General features: G+C 44.3%; 2 long non-coding RNA genes across 2 annotated transcripts; both read left to right on the top strand.

Moving 5' to 3' along the window:
* The first annotated feature begins 10,078 nt into the window (after positions 1–10,078).
* On the top strand, positions 10,079–10,901 carry LOC143208033 (uncharacterized). The gene is made up of 3 exons (XR_013008816.1): positions 10,079–10,318; positions 10,446–10,544; positions 10,671–10,901. It is a non-coding gene; the product is annotated as an uncharacterized LOC143208033 (long non-coding RNA).
* Positions 10,902–11,089: 188 nt separating this feature from the next.
* On the top strand, positions 11,090–12,227 carry LOC143208375 (uncharacterized). The gene is made up of 2 exons (XR_013008899.1): positions 11,090–11,847; positions 11,989–12,227. It is a non-coding gene; the product is annotated as an uncharacterized LOC143208375 (long non-coding RNA).
* The last annotated feature ends 2,788 nt before the right edge of the window (positions 12,228–15,015 follow it).

The raw sequence follows: 15,015 nt of genomic DNA, 5'->3' as shown, positions 1-15,015 counted from the left end.
TTTCTGGTGTCAAATACCACAAGTGTCTCAAAAATTTTTCTAACGCTACATGACTAATGTCTTTATCTATTTTCTTATATTTATATAAGGATTTAATAAAAGTAAAGTCCTGCTGCGGAGCCTTCGTCGGGAGAAGAGCTTCTACCCATGCTTTTAAATATAAATTTGCAATAAATAAACATATATCGCGAATTCCATTTGTCTCCTCTTCGCTTAATTCGAATTCTTCGCGAAACAAAAATATTTTTATACAATAAATGCCCTTCGCCATCCACCGAGCATGATGGAAAGCTCCGGGAGCTCGAAAACGGTACTCTGAAGTATTACCTAAAAATACTAGCATAAGTTCAATAAATTCGCGATAGTCTTCCCGTGGATGATGGATTTCCAGAGTCTGTTTCGCAAAATTTATTAGCTGTGGTATATTTTCTAATTTTTGATTGACAAATCGATCTTCTACCCCACAGTGGAAGTTTAATTTATTTATATTGGGCCACGCTTGCTGGAAGCGTTTAAAAATTGGCACGTTTGGACCCGTATACTGGGACATCTTCTTCTCAAAAACCGCTCTTAAAACTATTTCGTACATATGGTGTCTGCACGGAAGATATAGCAAGTACCGTCCGATTACGTGCTCTAAAATTACACACGCACCTTGCAAGTGACCCATATTAGATGCTGTCGTATCACATGAAAGTGCTTGCACTTTGTCGCATATGTCCCACTCCTTGAGTAGATCATGGACAGCAAGAGCTTGATCTCTTCCAGTAGAAGTCGGGATTATCGGAACTCCAAGTAAGTGTTCACGCCCTCTGCAAGTTATAACGACAGGCAACCTTTCCACCTTTTCTTTGCCGACTAGAGCAGGTAACATTTTACCATCCCAATGTACAGTAACTGCATCAATTTCATGTTGGGAAAAAGCTGCACGTAGCATTTGACTGTGTTTCTTGCGCAACTCTGTTCGATAACGACGAATCGATGATCGACTTATGATCAAATCATTAATGTCGTGACCAAGAGCTTGAGAAATTGCTACATTTATACGGGCAGCATCGCGGTCACTAACTTTACATGCATGAAGTGTTGACATAAGCTTTAGCGTAATAACCTGTTTTGAACCGCGTTTTCGTTTAGGTTTGCTCGGGCCAGGTTCTGTTGTATCGCAATCGCTCGCATTGGACTCCAGCGCATGATCCTCATCCTCATCCTCAGTACATTACCGATTTTCTTCGTCGTCGTCGGGTGATGCAATTGATGCAAAGTTGATTGTTTCTTCTGATTGTAAAAAAATGTGAATAATATGAGTATAGAGAAATAGCTTTCGACAATTTTACTTTAAAACAAATAATTTCTGGATAAACGTACCTTGCATAGCTGCTTGCGTTTTAACTCGACGTGCTTCTTCTTTTGCTTGACGAAGCGCTTGTCTCTGTTCTTTTGCGTAAAGAACTCGATCTCCTCCAATCATCGATCCTGGTCGTCCTTTTTTTCTTTGGTTCAGAAGAAATTGTTTATCTTCATCGATCGTGACCATTTCTAAAGCATCAACATGTGCGATATCGAAAAGATCATGTAATTGATCAAGAAACTGTTGTTCCTTGTTATCTTGTAGCTGCGATCGTCGTGTAGAATTCTTTTGTAACAGCCTCCACTTCTGGTATAAGGACTCCAATTTCTCTATGGTGTGATGGCTTTGCCTGAATGGAATTTTTGCCTTCTCCCACAACACTTCCACTTCTTTCACAACAAGATATGAGCTAGATCGAAGGTTCAATTTCACTTTCCGTAAATTGTAAAACAAAACTCTTAAAACTTGCCCTATCGATGGCAACTTAGCGCCTACAATTTGACTTTCGTCATGTTCTAATAAGAACAGTTTTCCGTGATTTCTACTCTCCATTGGACTTCTGTGCACTGTTCGGTGGTTAAATCAGCTATGACTGATGATCCGTTTTCGGACGGGCTTTTATACAATTTTGTCTGGGTCCGGAAAGGGCCTAATAGTCGTGAAGGAGCGCGGACCTTGGAGAGTGCCCCTCGTGTCGCGAAGCGATGTAGCGTCTCTGATTGGCTCGCCCTTGTGTCAGGAAAACAGGGGTAGACTAACGGGAAATTGTCCTGGAGGGTGCACGACGCACGTGTACTAAACGTCCCTCGTACCTGACCGTCGTAGGTCCAGTGTTCAGTACGGAGAGTTGTAAACGGGTCCGCTGCCCCTCGCTACCCTCATTTAAGGGGTCCTAATCCCGGTGAAATGTTTTATAGCGTTTTATGTTAATGGACGGCATCGAGGGTACCCAGGTACGGAACTGTACCTGGTTTCTGCCTTACGAAAGTCGTTTGCAGCTCATATTTTGCAAACCAAAGCCAGTTGACAAAAAATTGTGGTAGCATAAATAGTTTTACTTAATAATTTTACTTAACAGTTGACAAAAGTACTTCGTAATGCAAAGTACAAGTTGATTTTGTTTATTGTTCAATGCCAATGTAGCTAAACTGTCACTTTAGGCTTCTTAAAGTCTTGTTTCAGTACAGGCATAAATAAAATGTAATACATGGAAATGTTTAAATATCTCTGTTATTTGTGATTGTACGAAAAAATGTCAGAGGAGAAATTTGCATTGTTCAATAAGGTAAATATAATGACAAAATAAAAAATTTTTTGGAAATCATATTTTTGAAATTTCAAGTTCATTGTTATTATTATTTAAAGGAAGTCATATAATTTTTCCATATTCCTATTCAGAAAAAAAGACAAATCCAACGATGTTCCATGTTCCATAGTTGAGGTGAATTTCACAATTTTCAAAATTTTCAGTCGCTTTGAGGCACGTGATCCTTTTTTTCGATTGATCTCAAACTTTGCACAAATTTTTTTCTCACCTAAAGGAACAATTATGGGGGGTGCGGTGCATTTAATTCGTTGGTCAAAAAATATGGACCACCCTAGTGTGTACGCAGACCTAACAATACCGCGGGTAGAACACGCGACCATTGCTGATCGGCGTGGCACATGATCGCTGCCTTCAAGACGCGATGCTAACGCTCGACCATACCGTTAGATGCGGGGTGGTACGCCGTCGTTCGTTGTCTCCGGCAGCCGACAAGCACAAGAAGGGCTGAGAAAAGCTGCGATTCGAACTGAGAACCTTGATCGCTCGTTAAAAATGCAGGTGCGCCAAAACGCGACACCCAATTATCGAAGAAAGCACGGCCGACTGTCTGCGCGGAAATGTCGCGGAGAGGAACGGCTTCGGCCCAGCGCGAAAATCTATCAATCATAGTAAGGCAATACTGAAAACCTTTGCTGACCGGCAGCGGACCGACAATGTCGATATGCACGTGCATAAAACGTCCGTCTGGCGCGACGAACTGCGACAGTGTCATTTTAACGTGACGAGAGATTTTCGATTGCTGGCAATCTACACACGACTTGCACTGGCGAGCAATGTCACGGTGCATGTCGGGCCAGACGTAGCGCTGTCGAATGAAAGAGCGTGAACACTCGCTCGCGCATCGAGGCGGGTATATACGGACGAATGCACTCATCGCAAACACTGCAATATACAGGAGAGTGCTCCGGGCCCCATGTCAGCCTTTTAAGAGCGAGAGAGTGATCGGGCGTTCGAAGAATTTCCCTGAGTTCGGGGTCATTTTCCTGTTCGCGAGACATCTCGTTTAAATCAAATTGCGTCGGCAGCCGTATAGCCTCGGTACGCGAGAGAGAATCGGCAACGACGTTATCACTGCCCGGCAGGTAGAGAATGTTAGACGTGAATTGTGCTATATAGCACAATTGTCTCGTCTGACGAGGAGAGACACGCTCTGAGCTCTGCACAAAGGCGTAGATGAGCGGTTTATGATCGGAATATATATTAAATTCGCGACCTTCTAAGAAATGGCGGAAATGTCTCACGGCCTCGTTTATCGTGGTGAGCTCGCGATCGTACGTACTGTACCTACACTGGGCCGGGGAGAATTTGCGTGAGAAGAATGCAAGTGGTCTCCAGTTTGCGCCACACAGCTGCTCTAAAACTGCACACATAGCCACGTTAGATGCATCGGCAACGAGTCGAACAGTGGCTTTTTCACTAGGATGCGTTATCAAGGCAGCGTTTGCGAGATCGTCCTTGCATTTCACGAAAGCAGCTTCGGCTTCCGGCAGCCATTTAATTAAGCGTTTATCGCGTTTTCGCGCATCATGCATATATGCGTTTAACGGAGCTTGAGTGGCGGCGGCGTGTGGGATACAACGCCTATAAAAATTCACCACTCCCAGAAAACGACGTAAGTCATCGATCGTGCGCAGCTTGGAAAAATTCTTAATGGCCTCAACTTTATCGGGAGTGGGTTTGAATCCCTCCGAGTTGACTAGATGGCCGAGAAAAACTAGCTCAGACACGCCGAAGCGGCATTTGTCTAAATTCACACGCAGATGAAAATCACGCAGGCGCTGCAGGACGATTGTCAGATGTTTCTCATGCTCTTCAGGAGAGGAAGAGGCAATGAGAATGTCATCGAGGAATGTGAAGACAAAATCCAAATCGCCTAGCGCACGGTTGATATAACGTTGAAAAGTTTGGCCCGCATTTCGAAGTCCGAACGTCATCGCGCAATACTCGAAACGTCCGAACGGCGTGATGACATCGGTTTTTTGAATATCTTCGGGGGCAACGGGTATTTGATGATATGCCTTGTAGAGGTATAGCGCCGTAAATATGGTTTTGCCATGAAGGTTGGCAGGAAAGTCGTGAAGGTGAGGAACGGGGTACCTATCGGGCACGGTTACGCTGTTTAAGCGACGGTAATCACCGCAAACACGCCATTCACCTGACTTTTTCTTAACGAGATGTATGGGACTGGCCCATGGACTGCTAGATGGTCTACAAATAACGGCAGCGATCAAATGTTGAAATTCAGCCTTCGCGGCTTTCAGCTTGTCGGCTGTGAGACGTCGAGCGCGTTCGGCAACGGGTGGGCCGGTGGTGGAAATGTAATGGAACACACCGCGCGACTCGAGAGGTGTTGGCTGCTCAAGTCCGATGACTTGAGGGAAACGAGCCAAAATATGCGCGTATTTGGACGACGGTCCAAGGACATTCGCGGACGCGGGGGTACGATCGGCGATACCGGCAGCGATACAAATATTAGTTGTGCCATCAATGACACGACGCCCTTTAAGATCGACCGTGAGACCGTAGTGCGTAAGCAGGTCGGCTCCTATTATGGGATACGGGACTTCTGCTACGCAAAAATTTCACTCGATTGGGCGACGCAATCCCAAATCGAGGATCACGCGAATTTCACCGTAAGTATTGATACGTGTGTCGTTCGTGGCGAACAGCTTCAACGAGCTGGGGCGGGTACGCGATTCTGCGGAAACCGGCAGCAGAGACAGATCCGAACCTGTGTCGATCAAAAACATGCGGCCTGATTTACGATCGCGTACGTGGAGACGTTTAGAGGACGTTTGGCACACTCCAACAGTCTCCGAGGAGGAGAGTGACTTTAGTTTTCCGACGCTCGCGGAGGGCCGGACCACGCGCAGGGCTTAATACACCTGTTCGCACGCTCCCCGTATTTTGCATGAATTCGACAGAGTCCCGATGGGTCGCGACTACGAGAGCGTCTCCTCGATCGGGAACCGGCAGCGGTTCCGAAATTTCGTTGACTCTGACGCGGGTTGCGCTGTTGCGACACCTCTAGATTCGATATCCGGCGCATGATCAGGTCAAGCTGGTCCTGAACGGAACCGGGTCCCGCTGTTGCGGCAGCGGTTGTCAATGTCGCGGCGGCAGGCATCGATGTCGCGGCAGCGATGGTATGAACGGCAGCGGGGTTCATGGTCTCGACGATCTTGTCGGCCAGAAGGGCCAGATCCTGCAGATCGTCGTACTTGGACGCGGCCAGAATCGCGCGGCATTGTTCCGGCATCAAATCGAGAAAGATAGATCGGAGGACGGCCTCCGAGCACTCGCCGTTATCTTTATTCCGCATGACGGCAAGAATATGTGAGGGTTTGCCGGTCGACGCGATTTGCCCTTTCAATAGCTGGCGGAGTTTTGCTTCCGCGGACGTTGAAAACGTCGCCATAAGGCGTTCTTTGATACGCGTAAACGGCGCGACGGGATCGGGTGACGCGATGAGGTCGGATATAACGGTCGCTGTCTCAGGATCGAGACCGGCTATGACGATGTCGGCCATCGTCGATTGGCTCGTGATGCGAGCCGTTCGAAATGACGCCTCGACCTGCCCGAACCAGGTCTTCGGCTCGGCTTTGAAAAAGCCCGGCAGCTTGGGCACGCGGTAATTGTCAACGCGGTTGGAAGGCGCGGCTTCCCTCTGAGCCGCCAGCAAGGCTTCCTGTTGAGCTATGCGCTCGTCCATGGATGGGGCAGACATGACGGCGGGTGGAAAACGACGCGAACACGTATGAAAACGGACTTAAAAATTAACGGTCGTTACTTGTGGCTTACACGCGGCGTCCAAAATGGCGTCGATGGTGACAACGACGGCGGCAGCGACGGCGGCAGCGATGGCGGCAGCAATGGCGGCAGCGATGATACCCACGCGGTGCCGGAAACGCCGGTGACGATGGGTTCTCGCAGGAACAACTGCAACGTGCAGCAAGCGGCCTGCTCGCCGCCTGCAACGGCAAAGATGTATGCAGCGAGCGGATTGCTCGCCGCCTGCAACGGCCACGATGGATGCAGCGAGCGGATTGCTCGCCGCCTGCAAACGGCAGCTCTGGATGCAGCGAGCGGAATGCTCGCCGCCAGGAATTTCTTCGTACGATTCGGCGCCGGCCGAATTTCCTCTGGACTTCTGGCCACGTGCAGCCAAAAGTTCTTCTCCTTGTGAGATGGCTCGTGGCTGCAGTGCGGCGGCAGGTAGATTGTCAAAATCCACACCAATTCAATAACGGCAATCACGTCGGGGTCACCAATTGTAGGTTTTATCCCTATGGTGACCAGATAAGGAAGGCGACCTACTACGCGTTATTGTCCCGAAAGATTGCGATTGAATCGGTAACACTGCTGCTATGTATAATTAGTAACAATAACTTTATTCACTGTTACAAAGGCATGTAATTGCCTACAAAGTACCAAGAAGTCGATACGAATACGCTTAGCAACGGCTAAGGAAAAACAACGTGGTGTCTGTACAAAGAGTCAGAGAAGAAGTGCGAATCGCGCCTAGGCGGAAAAGCGCTATAGGCGGCAACGAAGAATCTCAAGAGGGGCGACTCGCTATGCCGCAGGCATGCGGCTATTGCCAGGCGACACGAGCGCCGTGGCAATGCGCGGAAGCGCATATTGCCCCTACATGCCAACAGAAAAATACATTGAGTGGCACTACCCTGGGCATGGTTAGTGGTTTTGCCGACAAATCCCCAAATGTCCCCAACCTAGGGCCAACGAAGAAAAATTACGTCAGTTTGCCGACGAATACCCAACGTTGGGCCATCGACGAATACTCAACATAGGGCCAACGACGAATACCCAACATAGGGCCAACGACGAATACCGAACGTATAACGACGAAAAATTATGACAGTTTGCCGATGAATACCGAACGTTGGGCCAACGACGAATACCCAACATAGGACCAATGACGAATACCCAACATAGGACCAACGACGAAAAATTATGACAGTTTGCCGACGAATACCCAATGTTGGGCCAACGACGAATACCCAACATAGGACCAACGACGAATACCCGTCGTTCAAGATATATGTAGCGTCGATCGTCATTTGGTATTTGTCGATTTTCACTATTTCATTCTTCTGTGCAGTGTCGAACTGTCGAAGTGGTCGTTCTTTTTGTCGCGTGTTTTACTTCATTTCATTAACAAAAAATTTTGATAATGTACAAAGTGGTGGAATTTAATTCAACACCATTAATTTAATTCAATTCAGCACCATCGTTCGGTAGAACAGCAGCCATATGGATGCAGCTACGCCAAATATTGGTAAGTATATTGTTAAATTAGTAATGAGTGGTTTAGTTTAACAATTATTTATACCTATACTTAATTATACGTGTTACCACGTATTGTAGATACTTTCTAAAAAATGTATGTAATTAATGCACGCATTCAATTTCAATTAGCAATTTTGTTTCCTTTTGCTTTTCTTGTTGTAAGATTAATTTCTATGTCATTTTTCAGATTTTACTGATGCACAAGTGTTCAACCCAAGTAGCCACGTACCTCCCTAAAACGTACGTTTCAGGTCCAGTTCACGTCCAAACGTCCTGCGTCCATTCAGTATTTCCCAAGGATGTATCTAGGAATTAAATTTTGGACCCTTTATGAATGGCAGTTTCTTAGGTTTTACAAAAGGTCCCTAGGCCGGGTGCGTCGGACCAAAACTAGTAACTTCAACAGCGCCACTCGAGGTGAACTACGAAGGCAGAGAGCAGATTTGTTTCTCGCAGGAAAGACACTGACAGAGAATATGAAACAGCTTGATTTTTTCGATCTCGAACACCCCGCAGCAGTGCTTCGATTGAGCCAACCTTTTTGATACGATGGATGGCCGCTAGAGGCGCTGCGCGGAAAAACAGTAACGTATCTACTATTGGGTAGATGAAATGGGGTTCCTTGAGCACCCCGCAGAATTTTAAAAAATTTATATGATTTGATTCTGAAAAATGAATGTATAACAAGCGTATTTGTGTATATTTTGTAACTCGTAGGACACGTCCTGGAGTCTTTTTGTCCGGTAAGATTATTTCGATACATTCCCGCCAATATAACTGCCTCAGGGCTCTGGCCGCTCTGCTACCCAATAGTAGATACGTTACTGTTTTTCCGCGCAGCGCCTCTAGCGGTCATCCATCGTATCAAAAAGGTTGGCTCAATCGAAGCACTGCTGCGGGGTGTCCGAGGTACCCCATCTGACGCCATCTCATCGACTACTGAAGCTGAAATCGCCGCCAATGCGGGATCAAATAATGAAGGTACTATTCAGTACTATTTACACGGCGCGGAGAATATCGACAAAGTAGACGATGAATCCTGGAAATCCAAGATGAGGAGTGTTCTCGTCTGTAACGAGTTGTGACCATACGCAAGCGGAGAAGAAGTCAAAACGAAGGAAAACCGTATTGTGTGGGACAGAAAAGACCATTTTACCCACTCCCCTAAGATTGGAGAAGAAAACCAACATTGGTATGTAGATACAAAAAAGAATCGCTCTACATATTGAACATTAATTTATTACATTCATAGCTGTACATCTCATCCTATTACTGTAATTAGTATATCTTTTATTATAAAAACATATTTTATTTGCAGTCACTGCCAACAGCGAGGAATTGCCGCCCTCCCCGAAGAGATGCAGAGTATATGAAACACCGCAGCAGGAAGAGGAGCGAAGAAGTTGCGGCAAGATTGGTACGTAGATACAAAAAAGAATCGCTCTACATATTGAACATTAATTTATAACATTCATAGCTATACATCTCATTCCCTTACTGTAATGAGTATATCTTTTTCCTTAAAAATATATTTTATTTCTAGTTACTGCTACCAGTCAGGAATTGACGCCCTTCTGCCCCTCAACAAACAGAGTGCATGAAAGAAGACAGCAAACGGAAGAGGAGCCAAGAAGATCCTGCCCGATTGGTATGTAAATACAAAAGCAAGCGTCTTACGATATAGAACATCAAATGTTACATTCATATAGCTGTACATCTCGTCCTCTTACTGTAAATAGTATTTCTTTTATCATAAAAACATATTTTATTTGCAGTCACTGCCAACAGCCAGGAATTGCCGGCCTCCCCGAAGAGATGCAGAGTATATGAAACACCGCAGCAGGAAGAGGAGCGACGAAGTTGCAGCAAGATTGGTATGTAGATACAAAAAAGAATCGCTCTACATATTGAACATTAATTTATTACATTCATAGCTGTACATCTCATCCTATTACTGTAATTAGTATATCTTTTATTATAAAAACATATTTTATTTGCAGTCACTGCCAACAGCGAGGAATTGCCGCCCTCCCCGAAGAGATGCAGAGTATATGAAACACCGCAGCAGGAAGAGGAGCGAAGAAGTTGCGGCAAGATTGGTACGTAGATACAAAAAAGAATCGCTCTACATATTGAACATTAATTTATAACATTCATAGCTATACATCTCATTCCCTTACTGTAATGAGTATATCTTTTTCCTTAAAAATATATTTTATTTCTAGTTACTGCTACCAGTCAGGAATTGACGCCCTTCTGCCCCTCAACAAACAGAGTGCATGAAAGAAGACAGCAAACGGAAGAGGAGCCAAGAAGATCCTGCCCGATTGGTATGTAAATACAAAAGCAAGCGTCTTACGATATAGAACATCAAATGTTACATTCATATAGCTGTACATCTCGTCCTCTTACTGTAAATAGTATTTCTTTTATCATAAAAACATATTTTATTTGCAGTCACTGCCAACAGCCAGGAATTGCCGCCCTCCCCGAAGAGATGCAGAGTATATGAAACACCGCAGCAGGAAGAGGAGCGACGAAGTTGCAGCAAGATTGGTACGTAGATACAAAAAAGAATCGCTCTACATATTGAACATTAATTTATTACATTCATAGCTGTACATCTCATCCTATTACTGTAATTAGTATATCTTTTATCATAAAAACATATTTCATTTCTAGTTACTGTCTCCAGCGGGGATTTGCTGACTCTAAACAGACCCAGAGAGTTTGAAAGAAGACAGCAGGAAGCGGAGCCAAGAAGTTGCAGCAGTCGGAAATAAGAAGCAAATGTACTTAAAATCTTGTTATGTTCGTAAATGTCCGTATAATCTTGTAAAATCTCGTTTGTTACATATACCAAATGCGAAAAAAATCCTAAAATAAATGAAATTTTAAATAAATGTTGTTCCTTCTTTAAACGTTCACAAAATTTCTGAATTTCCGGAGAACGGTACTTTCGAACAGTCTAAAAACCGCTTCTAGGAATTTTCGGAGAACGGTACTTTCGAACAGTCTAAAAACCGTCTAGGTATGTCGCCACCGTACGTTCTCAGCATAGTCTACTTCCTAACATGACCATTCAGAGGCTGTGACTAGGATGTTTCTAGCCCCTTACTAGGATATTCTGGACGTTTTCCGATCATCCCGAACGTCCGAAGCAGACCTCCCTCGGACGTACACAGGATAGTCCTGTGCTCATTGGGTTGAGGCATTTATATTGGCGGGAATGTATCGAAATAATCTTACCGGACAAAAAGACTCCAGGACGTGTCCTATGAGTTACAAAATATACACAAATACACTTGTTATACATTCATTTTTCAGAATCAAATCATATAAATTTTTTAAAATTCTGCGGGGTGCTCAAGGAACCCCATTTCATCTACCCAATAGTAGATACGTTACTGTTTTTCCGCGCAGCGCCTCTAGCGTCCATCCATCGTATCAAAAAGGTTGGCTCAATCGAAGCACTGCTGCGGGGTGTTCGAGATCGAAAAAATCAAGCTGTTTCATATTCTCTGTCAGTGTCTTTCCTGCGAGAAACAAATCTGCTCTCTGCCTTCGTAGTTCACCTCGAGTGGCGCTGTTGAAGTTACTAGTTTTGGTCCGACGCACCCGGCCTAGGGACCTTTGGTAAAACCTAAGAAACTGCCATTCATAAAGGGTCCAAAATTTAATTCCTAGATACATCCTTGGGAAGTACTGAATGGACGTGAACTGGACCTGAAACGTACGTTTTAGGGAGGTACGTGGCTACTTGGGTGTGCGACGTGTGCCAACCAGCTCAAGACATATTGCGAACAAGCAATATTTTTGGATAATTTTGATATTGAACTATTCTCTATCTTTCTGCAGGGTAACGTACAGAGTCCTTTTTTGCAATTTGTCTATTGAAACTTTATAAACAATAATACCATACGTTTTTATGGAAGAAATTTTTTCAATATTTTATGAAATTGTATTATAATTATAATTTTGAATGTATTTTTTATTATAGGAAGACAGAAGATCAAATAAACTTGTGTAATGAAAAAAAAAAATAAAAATCGCTGCACGGGGACTCGAAGGCCAGCTCCAGATTGCGATTCATACGCTCGACGGCTCGACAGCCGAATTTCAGTCTCGTTTCCGTAAAGTAAAGCAACACAACATGGCAACATGGCAAGTGCTAAAAATAGATTGTGGCTGGCACAAGCTGGCACAAGCGCACAAGCAGCGCACACGGATATAATAAAGGTATGCTGGAGAGTGTAGCGCGCGAGTGTGTTGGGAGAGGATGTTTGTATGATGTACCATGTGGTACCACGATACTGGCATCGGAGTCATTCTCGAAAGATCCCCCCACATGCCCGCCCGCGAGTCTCGCTCCCCGTGTTTGCCTTACCAGTGCTCGCAGCACTATGGCCGCTACGGGGAGCGAGACGCGGGGGCGGGACGTCCGAAAGCGCGTAACGAACCAGCCATCTTGGAATACGAATTGTGCAGTATTATAACGATGAACTCTTTCACATTTCCTGAAGCGAAGAAGCAATATATTTGGATGCTCTTTGCGTTGAAATGATCTCTGTGTTATTCCGGATCAACGTACAGAGCCCTTTTTTGCAATTTGTTTCTTGAAATTTTATAAACAATAATAGCGTACGTTTTTATAGAAGAAAATTTTTTCAGATCATTTTTTCCAAAAAAAGGCTCTGTACGTGGATCCGGAATAACACGGAGAACATGTCAACGCAAAGAGCATCCAAATATATTGCTTCTTCGCTTCAGGAAATGGGAAATAGTTCATCAAAAAAACAAGCTGCTTGGTTATATCTCTGTCTTCGTCTCTCCTGCGAGCGACATATCTCCCTCTCCGCCGCAGCCCTGCAGGAGCACGGTTTATACCATGGGTTTCTACCGTCGGTGCAAGAATAGCAGGAGCTTAGACCATATACAGGGTGTCTCAAAATTAGGTCCGGAGCCGAAAATGGGAGGTTCCTGAGGTCATTTCAAGCGACATTTTCCTTTGAAAAAATGTCGTCCGCGGCTTCGTTAACGAGTTATTAACGAAAAACACGGACCAATCAGAGCGCGAGCTAGACGCGTGCAGCCCGGCTGAGCCCGGCGCGCCGGCAGCCGAGTGTCGGTGGCACGCCGCGATGTCGCAACGAACAAAAGTTTCTCGATGATGTGAATCCTCGCCAATTTCGATAAGCTTTGGATATGTTTTCAATACCATGATTCTGAACAACATTTCCCTTTACAGTTTCCGTCGAGCGGCTTTAGTTTACGATATTATTGTAAAAATTTGTAATTGTAAATCGATCGATGTACTATTTTCTATCCGATTTCGATAAGCTTTGGATATGTTGTCAATACCATGATTCTGAACGACATTTCCCTTTACGGTTTTTGTCGGTCGGCTTTAGTTTACGATATTATTGTAAAAATTTGTAATTGTAAATCGATCGATGTACATACTATCTCCTCGCCGATTTCGATGAGCTTTATTTCAAAGGAAAAAGATATTTGAAACATCGATTTATAAAGCATCAATTTATAACATATTTCAAAGTCATCGAAATCGGTGAGGACCCACATCATCAGCAAATTTACCCGAACGATAGAAGAAGCACAAACTTATTGAATTAAAAACTCACTTATTCAGCCGTAAATCCATTTGACTACAACACACAACAACCACCACACTTTCACATAATTGTTGAACTCGTAGCACACTTCTATCACTCGTATCGATAGTGAACGAAATTACTTACTCCGACGCGGAAAGAGTTCGATGCTCTTCGCAATGCCGCGCGAAACTGTGCTCTCCCAGCGTACAATGTATTCGATGAAGGCGTCGTTTAAAACAAATGAAATCGTTTCCAAGGAGATATTGATTTTTCGAGAACCATATGGCATTGATTTTTCGAGAATCGATGATGGACGAGATATCTCGTGTATCCTTATGCACACACCGCTAGATCACGTATACGTACGTGAGGACTGCAAGGGTCCGGGATTAGACTTCTGATTTCTCAATAATGCAAAGACGGGGTTTTTTAGTAGTCAAAATCGCTAGACGAACGATCAATCTAGGATGCGATCATTCTCAAAAGTCCTATTTTTACGATTACGAATGAAATTTTTTAAAAATTAAAGCTGAAACTTTGCAGAATATGCGAAAAATAGGGAGATTGTGGTAAGAACGTTTTTTAACGTTGAGAAAATTCGTTTCAGCTTTAGTTTTAGCAGTTTCAGCTTTAATTTTTAAAAAATTTCATCGCTCTACCTCATTTCTATCGAAAGTTCTTTGATTTTGTCTCCGATTTGGACGAAAGGTCCCACTGTGCGGCGTTCTAGCCTCTTCGACGGACAACATGCAGCCGAATATTGCAAAACCATTGCTCGTAATCGTAAAAATAGGACTTTTGAGAATGATCGCATCCTAGATTGATCGTTCGTCTAGCGATTTTGACTACTAAAAAACCCCGTCTTTGCATTATTGAGAAATCAGAAGTCTAATCCCGGACCCTTGCAGTCCTCACGTACGTATACGTGATCTAGCGGTGTGTGCATAAGGATACACGAGATATCTCGTCCATGGCATCGTTCGTTCGTCAAGAATCGGTGTTTTCGAGAATCATACGATTCTCGAAAAATCAATGCCATATGGTTCTCGAAAAATCAATATCTCCTTGGAAACGATTTCATTTGTTTTAAACGACGCCTTCATCGAATACATTGTACGCTGGGAGAGCACAGTTTCGCGCGGCATTGCGAAGAGCATCGAACTCTTTCCGCGTCGGAGTAAGTAATTTCGTTCACTATCGATACGAGTGATAAAAGTGTGCTACGAGTTCAACAATTATGTGAAAGTGTGGTGGTTGTTGTGTGTGGTAGTCAAATGGATTTACGGCTGAATAAGTGAGTTTTTAATTCAATAAGTTTGTGCTTCTTCTATCGTTCGGGTAAAGTTGCCGATGATGTGGGTCCTCACCGATTTCGATGACTTTGAAATATGTTATAAATTGATGCTTTATAA

The sequence above is a fragment of the Lasioglossum baleicum genome, chromosome 4 (genome assembly GCF_051020765.1).
Source record: "Lasioglossum baleicum chromosome 4, iyLasBale1, whole genome shotgun sequence".
NCBI lineage: Eukaryota > Metazoa > Arthropoda > Insecta > Hymenoptera > Halictidae > Lasioglossum > Lasioglossum baleicum.
The sequence above is the reverse complement of the archived record's forward strand: the minus strand, read 5'-3'. Positions and strand labels throughout refer to the sequence as shown.